General features: G+C 34.8%; 1 long non-coding RNA gene across 1 annotated transcript in view; it reads right to left on the bottom strand.

Moving 5' to 3' along the window:
• LOC136040840 (uncharacterized) overlaps nucleotides 1-17,809 on the bottom strand; it is a 199,615-nt gene that overhangs the window by 141,998 nt on the left and 39,808 nt on the right. The gene's annotated exons all lie outside the window — the stretch shown is intronic.

Genomic DNA, 17,809 nt, shown 5'->3' with positions numbered 1-17,809 from the left:
TTTTACAAATGTTAATGTAAAAAAAATGACAAAACATTTGACAAAATTTATTTGACAAACCAATAATGAACTTATCATGTAACAAAAATACAGCTGATATTCAAATTCATACTCAAAAAGAACAGAAATTACTAGATATTTGAACTGTATAGTTGTCCTGCTTGTACCCCAGTTATACCACAAGTGTCATTCATGCATTACTGAAAGCAATTAATAGATATATACTTGAAGCAATTTTAAAGCAAAGGCACAATACAAAATAATAAGGCATGAATGTTTTGTCAAATAAAAACTCTAAGAATGTATCCAGAGTGAAGGGTTTACCTGTTTTCAACTCATAGAACCCATCCCCCATTGCCCAAAGTTTAAATTCTACGAACAAAAAAGATAAAAAATGCAAATAAACAAATTTCAATGCATTTTGTAAAGTCTTTTTGCAACTCCCCTGAAATAAAGCAACCAAAACAAAGCATCCAGGATGAAGGATGATATCAGGCTTTGGCCCCCTCCCTTGCCCAAAGGTTCGATTCAACTTATAAAAAACTACAAAATACATATAGATAAATTTTGATGCATTTTTGTAAGGTCTTTTGTAAACATACATCCCCAAAATTATCCCCCCTCCTCTGAAGAACTCTAGATATGGCCCTATTAAAATTAACCTGTTCAAAATACATAGTGTTTTCAATGAAATATAGTTTAGAAAATTTGAAAACAAAAGAAAAGTGAAAGAAAGCAGTTTTTTGTATTGAATAAATCCTAGATGTCATTCTGTTTTTTATGTTAAAACAAAAAAAAACAAATCAATTTTTTTAATTAATTATTAAGTAAAACTATAATAATTGAAAACCAAGAACAATCAAGTCACACAAAAGAAATATACATGTTGAAATAAAGTTTTATATCTAAGTTCTTCTAGTTTGTTCTATTTCATTTAAACAAATAGATCAATGGTGCCTAAGTTACACTTCGAAAATTAATAGTTTTAATTTTTGAACAAATCCATTTTATACTTTGAAGTGAAGTTTTGCAGTGATACTTCTATTTTGCTCTTTTATGAATTTTGATGCTTTATCAATATTTTGATGATACAAGTGATATCTGACTTCAATAATATGGAAAGATCATTACCAGGTCTCTTTGTATGACTACCTGTTTACCTTTTTCTCAGCAGGGGTTGAGACAGATGTATGCAAGGACCTTGAAACTCCCTCAATAGCACATAGAAATAGTTTTATATATACAGTAGTTCATTTGTTTTTGCTCAATTAACAGGACCCCCTCCCCTCCAATAAAAAATGATCTTAGTGCAAGGGCCTGAATTGAGCCTTATCCTGGCCTGGCAGAATTTAAACATACCAAAAAGAAATGTTTTCTAATTTCCAGAAGTCCTTAATTATTTTTTTTGGTGGGGGAGGGAGGGGGTCCATTGTTAAATAGAGTAAAACCCAGACAGATGGTTTTGAGAGTGGCATAGCTGGAATAACTTTTTTAAGGTTGTATAAGAATGATAGACTGGGATATCAAACATACACACTTATTTAAGATTTTTTATCTTGTTCAGAAGGGAAAGTGTTCCAAAAAAAACCTCAAGAAAGGAAGTTCTGCACCTCTACAAAAAGTTTTCATTCATGTCAGTTCAAACATAGGATACACCTAGAGAAAGATTCGATACTTAATTATTCCTTATAAATTCAATTTGTTGGGTTATTATATAAATAAAATCACTCTGCAACTTCCAATAAACCCTTTAATATTTTTTTAGAGTAAACTTTTTTTTGCAATATTTCTGTTTCTCTTATCAACAAAACTTATCTGGCTTATTCTTAAAGAAATTCTACCAGAGTGTCAGACATGGGGCTTAAAAATCCAAGGGACTAAGATATAAAAAGTATGTCTTTTCTGAAAAAAAGGGCCTTGGTTTTCATTTTAAATCCTTCTAGGATTTATTTTTGTCTTGAAAGGATACATTAGGGAACTGGCCTCTTCCCTAACACTTTTTTAGCTAGGTCTGTCCTCCAGATCTCAGCACTGCAATGAAGGATTGGCACTATTAATGGAAATTGTGGTTTTTAGTAAACAAGAAAGTATGAATGAAGAGGTTCATAATTTTTATTTTAAAGAGAAAGAGATCTGAAGAGTACATGAAGCAAGTTATTTGGATTTTCATTTTCCCACTAATGGCCCCAGGAAAAATATACTACTGCATATGAAAATAATGATTTAAAGGAAGCTCAGTTCATTCGGGTTTATTAAAAAAAATTATAACAGTCATAACATACTTAATCTCTCATCTCTATGCAAAAAGTTTCGAGTAGAACAAAACTGAATATTGAACTTTTAACATTCAAAGCAGAAATTTTAGTTTATACTATTAGAAAAAAAAAGTTTTTTCTGGAGATTGGGTTGCATAGAGATAACACACAGAAACCGGTAGGACTTTCTTTTACCTAAAGTTGCGCTGTAAAAAATGTTAAAATGGTTGAAGTTTGGTTATTTTTTTTTAAAGGGCAAAGCTTGTCTGGACAAAATTTCGCAAGAAAACTAATACTGCCATGGTTGCACACGGTTGATGATTAGCGATCCTGCTTCTCCCCGCGAAAAACCAGAAATAAATAAAAACTAGTTTAATACGGAACAAACTGAAAACAAGCTTTGTATGTCAGTACTTGGCAGAAGTACATCCTTAGCTTAGGTTCCAGTAGAAGCAATATTTTCTTGCAATGGTTATTTAGTTGCTTGGTGAAGGGAGAATTCCAGTTTTCAGGCAAATAGGTACTGTAATTATGTAGATAATACCCTCGTCTACGTTAAGTGTAAGTTAGTAAAGCTTAAGAACCTCTTATTTCCAGCTTTGAAGGCTGGCAGTTTAATTAACTTAAAGTTTTACAAAAAGAATAGGGGGAGAAAAATATTGAACCCTATCGATAAAATACCCAGGACCTCTATTTGCTCAGACTTTACCTCTGAGGGGAACAAGAGAGATCTTATAGCAATTTTAAAGTAGAAATAGACTGAGAGACATGAGGATATAACAAGGGCTAACACAAGAAGAGGGGGTAAAATATTTATCTCCAGAGATATTCATTTAATAAAAAATCCCAAGAAGGGGGGTAGCCCGGCTAAAGAGAGAAGACTGAATGAAATTTCCTGTAATGACTCGCCATCCAGGATCGCTTATTATTGGATGGCGAGTCATTACAGGAAATTTATGGGTCCCTGATTCCATAGATGTGTACCAATTTGCACAAATTTGTAGTCCCTCGTGAGCCTCCTCTAGCAACCGATTCTTACTTACAAGTCCCTCTCCCGGGATATACATCCAAGTTCACCGGAAACAAATAATGGGTACACCAACTAGCAAAAGTTCCAAACCCCTTGTCGCTGAAGTCATTGTAGCCTAACAGCCGATTATTACTTACAACTCCCCTACATGTCTTACAATCGGGAACCAAGTTGTTCTTACCATCAATTACACCAGAAACAGATAATAGGTACACCAATCAGCAAAAGTTGCTAAATAGAAAAATTTACAAAAACAAAAAAGTGCGATTTTCCCACGGGTCCGAAAGTGCTGCCATCTATTGTTTCTAGCTATTTCTGTTCGTGATTTCAGCTGACTTTACCATTCTTTTTTTTCTACTTGGGATTGCAATAGAGAAATGGTATCAGATATACCTCTTAAACTTTAAAAGTTCTCTCATTGCTAAAGAAATTAGAGCTTATCCTTTGCTCCTTTCTAAGTGGCGGTGTTAGAAAGTTGGCCTCCGGCAAAAAAGTCAACTTTTGAACTAAGACAGATAGAATTTTTTTTCAATGACAATCGATAGACCTTGATGAGCTGATCAAAGTATATGTCATCCATTTTTTGTTACAAAAATTCCTTCATGACATACACCAGTTTGAAAGTTTCAATGGGTTGACAACTTCAGTGGTAAGGTACACATTTGAACCAAAAATAGGCCGATACCAATTGTGAGATATGTAGGGGACTTCCAAGCAACAGTCGATTATTAGCTTATAATCATCTTTGGCAATGAGGGTAAAAATAACTTCAGGATTTTTGTTTGTTTGCGCATCTGTTCCAACAGGGACAAGGTCTAACAGCTCATTTAAGTATAAAATTAGTAAAAAGGGCTACTGAAAAATTAATAGTTACTATGTTATTATTGTTATGTAATTTTTAATAGTGAAATTTTTTGACTATTTCTCGTGACAAATCCAGTGGCTGTATATCATTGTATGTTTTTTTAGCACTTGGTACTGCGTTCCTATCAACAAGAGTCGAAATTTCACTCAAACCATCCCGATCATATTAGCTCCAACTCGTTATATATTCATGTCCACAGATATTACACTGCAATGGAGGGAAAATCCAAATAAATAACAAAACTAGGAAGAAGTTATTCAGCCTAAAAAAATCTACCAAAACAACCTTAACCCAAGAAAAATACTCCATTATTCAAATACAGTCCAATCTTGTGTAATTTACTAGACTATTAGACTAATAGTACTAGATAATATACTAGACTATTATTAGTATATTAATAGTAATATACTAGACTATTATTTTCTCAAGGGGTGGCGTAAACCTACATTGAAAGTGGAAAAATTCTGGATGCCATCTTGATAAATAGTTGGTCTTGAATCCTGAAAATTCTTGTCTTTGGATCTAGGACCTTATCCTAGATCTTAGGATCTAGAGTACCGTCTCACCACTCACAAAGAAGTAAAAGTAGTAATATGGTACCCTCTCACTAAAACATCAGCCATATTCCGTCAAAGCTTAGGTCCTGTACTAACAGGGAAACTATTAAATTCAGTGCACAGCTGTGTCGTTTACTAGGCTATTATTTTTGTGAGGGGATGCAACTCTTCAATTTCACCCTGAAGCCATGTTTGCAGTCCCCATTCTAGTCAAGCAAGCTCATGAAAAGTCTACTTCAGCACCAATATGAGGACAGACAGGCAAGCTTTCCCTTCCAAGGATGGAGGTAGGAATTTATGACAGAGTGTATGACTCTAGACCATCACACAACATGAAAAGAGCTCCGGTCTTTTATACCCCTCGGCCTATCCTCACGCAAAATTAAGCTTAAAATATGATTTGCAAATAAACTGACCTGATAGGGGTATTTGAATACTATTTTCAACAAATAAGATTCTATAACAAATATTAAAAATTATTAAGCAGTTTTTGATCGCAAGCCTCTATTACTGATACCCCGTCATTTTGTTCATCAAGATTGATATGATAATGTCTCTTATTTTGTTATTTTCTAAGTCGCTTTGGTCAAATCACTTTGGCCTCTGAGCATTTCAAGGGACAAAAATATTTAAATCTGAAACTTTAAAAATTAAAGGATCATCACATCTAGTTCAAACACGTGTATTCATTGATTGACTCGTTTATTGGGCAAAGTAAACTTTGCAGTTTTCCAAGGGCCGAGGTTGGCTGTTTTTTAATTAAACACCTCCTGTTTCAATGTATGTATAGGTGCTATTCCAAAAGCAAAGAACTCGGTTCCTTGAAATCTTTACTAAAATATGTTTTCATTCTAGTATTAAATTTTTTGGTATGGACAAAGACATATTTCTAAATGAATTTAAAATAAAATGCATTCAAAGATTATAAACTACTGTCCTATAGGAACAATCGTACTAGAAACTTACTTGGTGATTTTAGTATAAAAGTAATGTATCTTTGATATATAATAAAATTCTCTTAAATAACCTGTCTTTTTGGCCTGGTTGTTATTTGAAATACAAGTTGTATTGTAATGATAATAATTCATATCTATCCCATGTCATATGCGAAAATGACTGTTGCAAAGTATAACAAAATAAGAAGAGAATCCACTGCAATTCATTTTTACATGAAAGCTTAAAATTTCACAAGAGCAGAGTAAACATGGGAAAAAAAACAATCGAGATATCTTGAGTCAAAACTAAAACACAGGGTTATATGTGTAGGTACGCGTGTGTGGATGAACTGGTTACAAGTTCCTCTTTTTGTTTCTCTTATCCATTTACGTGTGCAATTTTCTGCCCGTCCGACATCAAATGATTAACCTTTTTTCTGTAGCTACACTTGCTTTTTATGGCACTTGGTATTTACCAAGTGACGTATAGCGATTGCAATTTCTGTCCGTCGATCTATCTGCATGTCTGTCTGTCTGTCTGGTGGGCGTCTGTCGGTCCCGGTTTTGCTAGTTTGTGCCCTTCCAGATAATCTAGGACGATGAAAGTTGGCAGGCTTATCAGGGACCAGACCAGATTAAATTAGAAATGGTCGGTCCACCGAGTCGACCACCAGCAGACGAGATAGTTGAGAAGAATGATAGTGTGGCTTGCTGGTCTAGTGGTATGAATCTCGCTTAGGGTGCGAGAGGTCTGGGGCTCGAATCCCGGACCACCCCAATTTTTACATGAAGAAGATTCGAAACTAGATACGTGATCAATATAGCGATCGCTGAGAGCTGGTAGGCGTATCTGGGACCGGACCAATTAAATTAGAAATAGTCGCTTCCCTGATTCGACCATTTGGGGGGGGGAGTGGAAGGACGGTTGATTCGGAAATATTAGAAAAAATGAGGTATTTTTAACTTATGATCGGGTGACTGCATCTTGATGAAATTTAATATGCAGTAGGATCTCTTGTCTCAGATCTTGTCTCAGAGCTGGGTGGGGGGATTTCCAATGCTTTGGCGATTTTGGTGCTTCTGGAGGAGCTAGGACGATGAAAATTAATTGGCGTATTAGGGACCTGCAGAAATTGCCTTGATAATAGTTGTTTCCCCGATTCGACCATCTGGGGGAGGCTGTTGGGAGGGATAAATTGTGGAAATTGAGGTATGTTTATCTCATTAATGGGTGATCAGATCTTAATGAAACTTGATATATAGAAAGATGTTATGTCTCAGATGTTCTATTTTCAATTCGAATCGGATCCAGGGACATTTGAGGGGTGAATGGGGGAAACAGAAATCTTGGCAAACGCTTAGAGTGGAGAGATCGGGATAAAACTTGATGGAAAGAATAAGCACAAGTTCTAGATACGTGATTGACATAACCGGACCAGATCCGACCTCTTTGGGGGAGTTGGGGAGATTTCTAGTGCTTTGGCGAGTTCGAGAATAAGCATAAGTTCTAGATGCGTGATTGACATAACCGGACCGGATCCGATCTCTCGTCACAAGTGCCATATGAGCTCTTGGCTTTCGTTACCTCTTCGTTATATTATCTGCAGTATTACTTAGGTATGCGCTATTGAATGATTTTTTTTTTTACGAAAAAACTTTTTGTTTCACTCCTAACGCTTATTCTACTCCTAGTTATCTGGGATCTGAGATACTTTTAAATTTGTAATTCTCTCTGTTTTTATTTTTGCTTGAGAGTGAAACCATTTATGTCAAGAACAGTTTTTTTGTGTATCTCTATTTGTGCATGTATAAAGGTGGCTATATTCCTCAATGGTATTTCAAGGGTAGAAGTATATCACAAGCTGTCGTATCGAACTTGGGAATAGTCATATTTCAAGATCAGTCGATATGTCTTAAAGCCACTTGTCAGTAGGTGCAACTATTGTGCTATCAGAGAAAAGGAAGGGAAATAATATTTATTTTAATGATGTTTCAGTATAGAGTTGCTGTGTTTCTAATTAATTGTGTATTGTTTTAGAATAGCGGCTGTTACCATGAGGATATTTTTGGTATTACTGTTGGTGAGTGCCTTCCGTTATTTAAGAATAACTATTGTCTGGTCATAGCCTGTTTTAGATGTCTGTTGATGCACCATTTTGGTAACTTAAATTTGCTGTTACCATTTAAAATTTAGTCTCGCTACTGGATCTTTTATATTTTGTAAGTAGAGTAAATGCGTACAAGGTGTCCCATTCTGTAGCTCTTGCATTAAACTTTGATTTTGTTTCGGATCAACGCTGCAGCCTTTTTTTTTCAGTTCTGTGGTCTGTAGCAGTTCATGTCAACCTTGTACTTTCAGCCGACTTTCAGAAAGCATTTGACCTCATAACTAATTTTCTTGCGGCCACGATCATAAAAGTTATGGGTGTCAGCAAACGTTCTCTAGCTCAACTTCTGTTTTTTTTTTTTTTTTTTTTTTTTTTTAAGCGAATGCAGTGCATACACCCATTGATTCAAGGGGATATTACCTCAGAATGACTAACATAACCTGCTGATCCCTTCAAGGAGCCGAACTTGCCGGTTCTATCTTTATATGCCTGATCAAGTTTGTGCTAGCATATTTTGATGAACGATTCAAAAATGGAGATGAACTCTGTTTTATTTTCAAATATTTAGTAGCTAATTAAGTGATAGAAAAGCAGTTCAGTGATCCTCACCATTTTTTTCAATAGAGTTTTAATAAACAGTTTCAACTTGGACGGAATCTCAAAAATTTACTAATCAAAATTTCACTTCATAACAACGTAGCGTATCTTTCCACTTTTAAAAGCTTGATATATTTTGCTTAAATTATTGAAATTACGATTTTATAAGAAAAAGTCTATTTGTTTATTTTCTCTGCTGCCATATCTATTTATTACACTGTCAATTTCTACCTCAATATTTTGGTGAACGTTTATAATGGCTGGTCCTGTCAGTTTGGAGCTTTTCGTTAGTATTTCCTCTTCTATTCATCCTAAAACATCCGAATAAAGACAAAAATCGTCAAAAACATATGAGTTCTAATAAGGATGCATGTAGGTATGTGCTTCAAACTAAGTACATGAGTTGAAATATCCTTAAAAAGACCAAATAGTTATGTGTTGCTTATTTTTGTAATTCATTGGTATAGATTAATGATTTAAATTTACTTGGTTTCACGCTGGGGTAGATTTCTAATTAATTTTGTTTTAGTTTTGAGATGTTCAGATATTCAGTTCACACGTTTAAATCTCGATTTGTCTGATGAGCACAAAAATAAGAATTTGAAATTCTTTTAGCATTAGGTATTAAGAAATTCCTTTAGAAAGAAATTCTTTCATTAGAAATTCTTTTAGTATTTAGCATTAACTAAAAGAATTATCCTGTAAAAATTTTGATATACTAGAAACTATTCGTAACAGCATGATTGGATGGCATGTATCAAAATAAGTATAAACATTCTGAGCAGTATATATAGCAGTTTATACAATTTTATGGACAAATATGTGCAACCTCTATACAGAAACATAGCTATATTTTGTGACTGTTTGGTATTGAGAAGGAGAGAAATTCTGAAGTAATATTCTTGTTGTATTCCGTTTCTGTGGCTAACTCAAATGGTGTGAATTTCCACTTTTTTTCATCATTTCGATTGTGAATGTTAAAACAAAATGCTATTCTGCTTATAAAAATTGAGGATTCAGAGAACCATCTATACTGGCTTGATAAAAAAAAATCACAAAATTATTTGCCTTCTTTTATAAACAATTTTTCAAAAATCTAGTTATCTTAAAAGATTACTCCGACCTTTGAAGGAGTATTTCGACTCATATACTTAGTTTCAAGTGGACACTTATACAAACCTTTATTAAAGTTCAGATATTGCTGAAGACTTTGGCCTTTATTTTAATGTTTTAGGATGAACAGAGGAAGGGATATACTTATTGACCAACATAAAGGATTCTATTGCATTATAAGCTTAATGGAGTGCTAAAGGCGATTTTATTTTTTTTTGGCCTTGCTTATTTAAGCCCAGACCTAAGGAGTGAGAAATGTCAATATTTTTTTTGTCCTGGTTGTGGTCGATCTTGTGGCAAGGGGATTACCCTGCAATGCACAAAATGTCTCGAGATGTTTCACCCACAGTGTGCAGGCATTTCCCCAATTGAGCGTAAAGAAAAACCGAATTGGATTTGCTTAATCTGTTCAAATAACGATGAAGTACATGAATCTTGCATCTCTAACAATAATCCCTGTATATCCCCGATAATCAGCAGTCAAAAATCCATTCCCGCTAATACTAATTCTGTAGCTGAAAATTCATGCAGTCGAAGCGTGGACCTGTCAATCCAGTCTATTTCAAGACCAAATAAACCTTCCACTGAGATAATTGCAAGTGACAATATATCTGACGTCACAAGCCAGCCAGTCAATGCATGCGATTTTGATAAGACTTTTGTGTCAGAGACAGGAATTTCGCATGTCGTAGTAAATTCGATATTATTCTTCGCTCTTGATTCGTTGAAAGCAGGAATAAGTGTTGATGAAATATCTAACGCAATGGCAGGATTCTATCGTTTAGAGGAGTTGAATGTAGCAAAAACGCTGCTCGCATGTCTGTGTCGTAAAGCTGGTAGATTGCAAGAAAGGAGAGGAAAAACAGCTGAAAAGACTACTGCCTCGGACATAATGCGTGTTATCATAGAACTTGATTCGAAACAGTTCATATGGCCTGTAATCATCCCACGGAGCTTTAATGAATGTCCAGTATTAAAGCCTGACATCAGTGTCTGGCTTGATAAACTTGTTTATGACTATTCCCGAAAGCTTGAAAAAACACTTTCTTCTATTGAGCGTATCAAATCTAATTTAGAGAAAAAAATAACGCCTGGCAATGATCTTGATCTCAATCCCCCCACTGTGCCCCACCATGAATGGCCGCCTCTCCCACTAAAGACTGTCCCATTAGAGACCATAGTGATAAAAAACCCACCCACTCTCCTACTGAAGGATCCTGTCTGCCGCAAGAAAGAATTTGATAAGACAGGGTGTGCAAATATTCGTTATGTTAAAGCAACTAAGGATAGTGTTATGGTATCGGTACCATGTCAAGATGCATCGAAGCTCAGTTGTGATCTAAAGGTTAATTTTCCTGAAAGCATAATAACTTCCAAGCCTCGGCGATTTTTTGGAATTATCAGGAGTGTGGACATTGATTTTGATGTTAGTGCCTACGCATTGGACTTTCCGGGTATAATCGAGTTTAATCGGCTAGGAAAATTGCAAACTGTAAGAGTTATTTTTCAAACAGAAGAATACCTGCATTTTTACATCAAACATGGCATCAAATTCGGTTATGAGATTTTCCGAGTGGAACGTGATCGTATTCAGCCTAGGCGTTGTTTTAAATGTCAAAGTTTTAACCATGTTCAAAACCAGTGTAAATCTGAATGTTTCAAATGTGCCCGATGTAGCGGTAATCACATTTCGACTAAAGACTCCCCATGTCAAGCGCCAGTTAAATGCGCCAGTTGTGGCTCGAATGATCATCCAGTTTACAGCTTTAGGTGTCCGATTTTAAAGAAATTTTGTAAATGAATGTATTACTTTATATTACGTCCTTTAATTCAAATGGTGTGTTAGGGAAATTACCTGTACTTCATAGTTTTTTGAATGAAAAATCATCGTTATTATGTCTTCAGGAACACCACCTCCTTGATCATTCGTTGAATCTGCTTTCTAGTCTGTCTACTGAGCATGACATTTTTGCTGTTCCTGCTACACCGACTGGTGGACGTCCCTCCGGTGGTTTAGCTACTATTATACCCAAGTCTCTTAATGCAGCTATTCTAGCAATTGATACAAATTTTTTAGCTTGTAGTTTTTCAAACGTAGTTTTAATTAATTGTTATTTTCCGACTGATTACCATGATGATATTTCTTTTGATGCGTTTACTCAATGCTGTTTTAATCTTAGTCGTTTTGTCTCTTGTTTACAGTCAAATTTGCGTACTTATATTTTAGGTGATTTTAACTGTGATCCAAATATAGCAAATGAAAGGGGTACAATTTTATCTTCTTGTCTTCCTAATTTTTCTGTTTTACCGAAGTCCCAGGATTTTACTTATATTCATTGGAGTGGTAGTACAACTAATATTGATCATGTTTTTTCTTCTAACCCAAGTGATCCTTTGCCTATGGTTACTGTAATTGAAGATTTCCCCGTTAGTGACCACATGCCGCTTCAGTTCCTTATACCCCCTTTTGCTTCTCGTCCTTCCCCAGTTCGTTTTTCTGGTAATAAGCTTCCTAAATTTTTTGATCAGGTTGATTGGAATCCAAATTTTAGACCGCTTTACCAAGAAAGAGTTGGGACTTTAATTGATAAAGTCTATATCCCTGATAGTTTGGATTCAATGGATAGTAATCCCTCTTTGACTATTAATTGTCTTTATTTTGAATTAATCCATTGCTTAAAGTATGGTGCTGCGGCAGCTTTTCCTGCTAATAGGATAAGATTGGGCGCGCAGAAACCTTTTTGGAGCCTCAATCCTTTTTTGGTAAATTCTAATAAGGCGGCTAAACAAGCGTATTGGGAATGGCGGGCCCTCGGTAAGCCAAGAGACTCGCATCCAGTTTTTTTGCTAATGAAACAGAGAAAGGCTGAATTCCAAGCAGAGCTCCGTCGTCATAATAACCTGGTCATAGAAGAAGCTTCTTCAAACATTGATAACGACAAGGACAAGAATCTCCTTTGGAATGTTCTCCGAGGCAATAGGCGGATTAACATGCCTGATACTAATTCCACACCATCGCTAAAAGAGTGGGAAAAATATTTTTCTAAGTTGTCGACTTCGTACGATTCTAACAGTGTTGTGTTGCAATTCGATGAAAGGTTGAAGAATTTTTCAACTGATTACAGGATTTCTGAGGATATGTTACGTGGAGCAATCAAAACGTTAAAGGCGCAGTCGGCTAAGGATCATGATGGCTTATTTGCTAATCACCTCAAACTTGCTCCTTCTTCTTTTCTTGTTACTCTGCTGGCATTTTTCAACCTTTTACTTACTACTGGTTTAGTACCATCGTCATTCTATATTGGCATAGTTACGCCTATTCCTAAGAGCGGGAAAAAAGACTTGTCATCTTGTAGTTCCTGGAGGCCAATTACTAGGGGTTCTATGATTGGGAAAGTGTTTGAGTTGTGTTTGAAGGATCTTCTTGAAATTCTTGACACTGGTTCTAATCAAGTTGGTTTCAAGAGACGTTTGGGATGTGACCATGCCCATGCATCTTTCAGCAAAGTTATTGAAGAAGCGAGAATCTCTGGTCAACTGCTATACGCCCTCTTGATTGATATCAAAGGGGCCTTTGATAACATTTCTCATGCATCCGCTCTGCTCACTTTAATCCATGCTGGATTGCCCCTAGCTGTCATACGAGTCCTTCGCTCTTGGTATTCTGGTTTAAAGATCCGTATCTGTCCGAGTTCGTCTTCATCTCAGTCCAAATTAATTCAAGTGGGTAGAGGAATTAGACAAGGAGGAATTATTTCTCCTTATATATTCAATTCTTGTTTAGCTACTGCCCTTAATTCTCTTTCCTGCTCGTTTGTTTCATTATCTCGAAATCTGTCTTACATTGCATATGCTGATGACATTATCCTTCTAAGCCGGTCCAAGTCTAGTCTTGTTTCTAATTTTAATATTTTAATTAATTGTTTAAAAGGTTTGGGCCTTTCTATCAGTTTTGAAAAATGTCGATTTTTTGTTGTAAATTGTTTAGAGGATAATGCCAGGGCGACTCTCGATTGCCGCAATGGTGTTATTTTTCAGTCGTCGCCAATAGTCACCTATTTGGGATTACCTTATGCTGCTTCGAAAAGAGATTTCAAACCAGTCCTGGTTCAGCATGTTCAGATGAAACTACGCAAGGCATTTGGTCTTTTAATTCGTTTTCGGGGTCTTTACCGTCGGGACGTCCTTGGTCGTATGTATGGCGCTGTTGCTCTGCCTCACGTATTGTTCCCGTCCCTCCTCTTCCGAAATTTCAGACCTTCTGATCTTTCGCCCATTAAAGTTGCTTATTTTAAATTTTGTAAATTTTTACTTGGTTTCCCCCCTTCTTTTAGTAACACTGAGATTGTTTTAAAGCTTAATGTGAAGGATCCTGTAGTCTGTATAAAGAAAAAATATAAAACATTTGAAGATAGGGCGAAAATTAGCCTTTTAGCCCACAATTTATTTCCGTTTTTTAGTAAAATTTTTGGCTCTTCAAGATTTATAGGCTAATCTATTTAGAAAGTTGTTTTTTTTTTTTTTTTTTTTTTTTTTTTTTTTTTTTTTTTTTTTTTTTTTTTAAGTGTTGGATCAATATTTGATAGGTTTTGATTGTAAGTGTCATCAGTTGTTTTTTTCTTTTTATTATATTGTAGCGTACTCCTCATTTTTTTGAGGGAAATAAAGAAAATAAATAAATAAATAAAATAAATAAATATAACGCAAATCTTTAATTAGATGGAAATAGGCTGTAAAGTGGTCACCATTTGCTCACCGAAATCCAAAACGTGAACCAATAATACCTTCGCACTTCTAATAGTGCACCTCACGAACTTCTCATTGGTTATATTTTGTGCAAAATTTGGTCTCGGAAACTTTAATGAGTTTTACCGTATCAGAAGTTCTGTTCATGATCATGATGCAAGCAGATGTAATAACTTGGTTGTGGGTATTGAAAGTAGTGAGATCTAGTTTTACTTTGAAGTATCTTGGCCCTTTCAAATAGAATTTGCTTCAAGTGAGCGTCAGGGCGGCTTAGCACCTCTCACAATTAAAAAAAAGTTAAAGTAGTTTTTCTTGGGGAATTATTTTTTTTTTAGTATTTCTTATTCTTGGGGGTGGGGGGACTGTGAATGGGTTATAGGTCTGGAGGGAGGAGCGGGTTGAAGGGGTTGGGGTGGATAGAGCTATATTTTGATGGTGGTTTCTACCCTGGGGGTTTTTGAGAGCAGGTGATTGTCTTTTCTTTCTTTTTTTATTATTGTTATTCTAATGAGTCCAGGATGCTTCTAAAAACATTTATGTAGCTATTATTTATTTTTATTTTTTTTAATTTAGGATGCCTTTAGGAATGTTTATATAGTTAAGTGCTACGCGTAAGCAAAATCTAAGTTTTTCCCTAGCATAGTGAATTATATTTTTGTTTATTATGTTAAAAAAAGTCAAAGTCAAGTCAAAAAAGTCGAAGTCACACATTTACTTTCTATTAGACAAATCATTTATTTTCTATTACACAAATCCCCTAAAAAACAACAATGTTTTAAAAGCCACCCCGCTTCGCAAAAAAAGCAAACCCAAATTTTATGACAGGCATAAAAGGTAAAGATATCAACTTCTTCTCCACTGTGCCAAAGAAAGACTCAAAAAAATATTTTGAACAGTAAAAGTTGTTTAAAGATTAAATTTGTTCCGCCTCATTGTAACAGAACAATCCTGAAATACCATTTCGATAGCCTAAAGAAGTTAGGATTTTAAATTTCCCCTCTTTGTTGTTAAGAAATGAAGATTTTTGCCTCCCAGTTGCCTTTTGTGATAATACGGACAGATTCCTTTGAAAAATCAAAATTTAATTAAATACTTCAAGGCAGTATACGTCATCATTAAAATCTGATAGAGACCATACAAAGTAACTGAAACTTTGTTTCAGACTTGTCTGCAAAATGAAATAGTATTAACAATTAAAAACTTATAAATAACTGAACTGTTGAAAACCAATTACAAAAAAAAAAAAAAAAACCTTTCATGCCAACCCGAACAAGCAGTCCCAGCCCCAAATCTATCACTACGTAAGGGTGGACGCGCCATCACTACGTAAGGGTGGAACTCAAGCTATCCACATGTTTGATTTTTGTTACCTAATACATAGTTTTCATCTTTATATTCTCTTAGTCTAGGCAGCCTAGTCTTCTTTATATTAATTTTAAACCAGTAATTAATCATCATTTCATCATCATATTTTTAAAATATTCATCCGAACTTTTTAAACACTGGAAAAAGAACCTTGAGGCTAGCTATTCCACTTTCCACGTCTTTGCTGCAAGTGATATCTTTGCTAACAACCCACAAAGTTGTTTCAGTAGACCTTTTTCCAGCCATAGATTTAATTGTCCATTTTTTTCATCCTTACCTAAGAAAGTTTTTTTCACGGCTTTTGCTGTAATTGTTTAGACTCATACAGGTTATATACAGGTATACCATCAACACAGAAATACTATAAACTATTTTGTGGAAGGATATCAAATGCTTTTTGTGATATTAGGCACTCTCTTTAAATTATATTCAAATTTAATTATGTATCCACTTTGAAAAACGAAGTAAAATTGACCATTGGACAAAGTTGTTCCAAAGTAAAAAAAGGAACTTATTCCAACCATAGATTTAATTGTCCCTTTTGTTCCTCCTTACCTCAGAAAGTTTTTTTTCGTGGCTTTTGCTTTAGCAGTTTAGATTTTATACATTATCTCATTTCTTGAGGTTTTATAGAAAACAAATATGTCTTTTCCAGTTTCCAACCACAGATCACTGTTCAAAATTCCATTTACAGATCAATGTGATTTTCTTTCTAAACGCCTGTAAATTTCCGATTTTTTGGATCTACCTCTCGATATGTTTTTCATACTGATATGTTTTTTCATAGTAATATAAACGCTATAGACAACTTATAGATTTTATAGATCTCATGTAAAAATTTTTGATCACTTAAAAACGTTTTGGATATCCTCTAAATGATCTAGAACCCTTATAAAGACTTACACCTATACAATCTTTATAAATGCTCTAGATAGCTTACAAGCTCTTTAAAACAAGATTTAAATGCTCTACATCATTTATAAATCCTTTTGAGGACTTACGAACACTTTACATCCCTTAAAAACGCTTTATATCACTTTTAAACTCGTTAGATCTGTTTCAAACACTTTAAGTCTCTTTTAAACACTTTACATCACTTCTTTGGTTACAAACTCATACAAAAAACTTACAAACTCTTTAAAACAATCCCGAGATCAGTTCTAAACGCTTTAGACTACTTATAAACGCCAAATCCACTTACATTTTTTTCCAATTACTTGTAAGCGCTTTTGAAGATTTATAAATGCCTTAAAACGATTATAAGCACTTTTGATCAACTGTAAAGGTTTTAGATCTCTAATAAACACTTTAGATCACTTATCAAGGCTTATAAAATGCTTTTGATTATTCAGATAACGCATAAAAGTTTATATCATTTTTGAACGCTTAAGAACACTTTTAAATGGTTTAAAACAATTATAAACGCTTACACTTTAAATTCTCTTATACATTCTTAAAATTTCTTATAAACACTCTAGATCACTAATAAACGCTTTAGATCACTTATAAACGGTTGAAATCGTTGATCACTTATAAACGGTTGAAACGGTTGAAACCCATTGACATAACGCCTTAGGACTCATGTTACTACCTTGAGGCAGCTTACGATACACATATTACACACTATGCGGTCCGGTATACGAATAATATTGTTGGCTTTCTTCTGCCAATGATACATTGAAAAAGGCCTGTTTTAAATCGATAATGCCAAATTTTCTCTTTGGGCTAAGGTGGTTCAGTACATCTTAGATCCTACCGATAGGGGAGGCACTGTCCCTAGATAGACTATTAATCTCCTGACTATCATACATAACCATTTGAGTTTCCAAACTCCACTCATGCTTAGAAGGTATTTTCTCCTGAGATTTTGCAATAAGGAATATAAGGCAACAATAATCACTTGTGCTAGTTTTCATAATACCTACGTTTGTCACCGCATAAATATACTGCTGCAGAACCTCCTTTATTTTCAGTGGCAAATTAAAGGACTTTGGTTTATGTGGTGGTAAACTTTTGTCAATATCTACTTTAAACTCCATAAAACTATTGTTACCTATATCATATGCATTGACTGAAAAAATGCTTTTATATTCCATAAGCAAAGCAACAACAAACAAAACTGTGAACTTTTATCAGCAGGTTTTGTAACGACCGTCATTCCATCAGGTAAAGGTAACATTTCCTTCTACCTAAAAAGAACTTCCGCTGCGTTAATTGAGAATGGGTCTAAAACTATTC

This window comes from Artemia franciscana, chromosome 21, assembly GCF_032884065.1.
Source record: "Artemia franciscana chromosome 21, ASM3288406v1, whole genome shotgun sequence".
Lineage (NCBI taxonomy): Eukaryota > Metazoa > Arthropoda > Branchiopoda > Anostraca > Artemiidae > Artemia > Artemia franciscana.
This window is presented reverse-complemented; position numbering and strand designations above follow the sequence as displayed.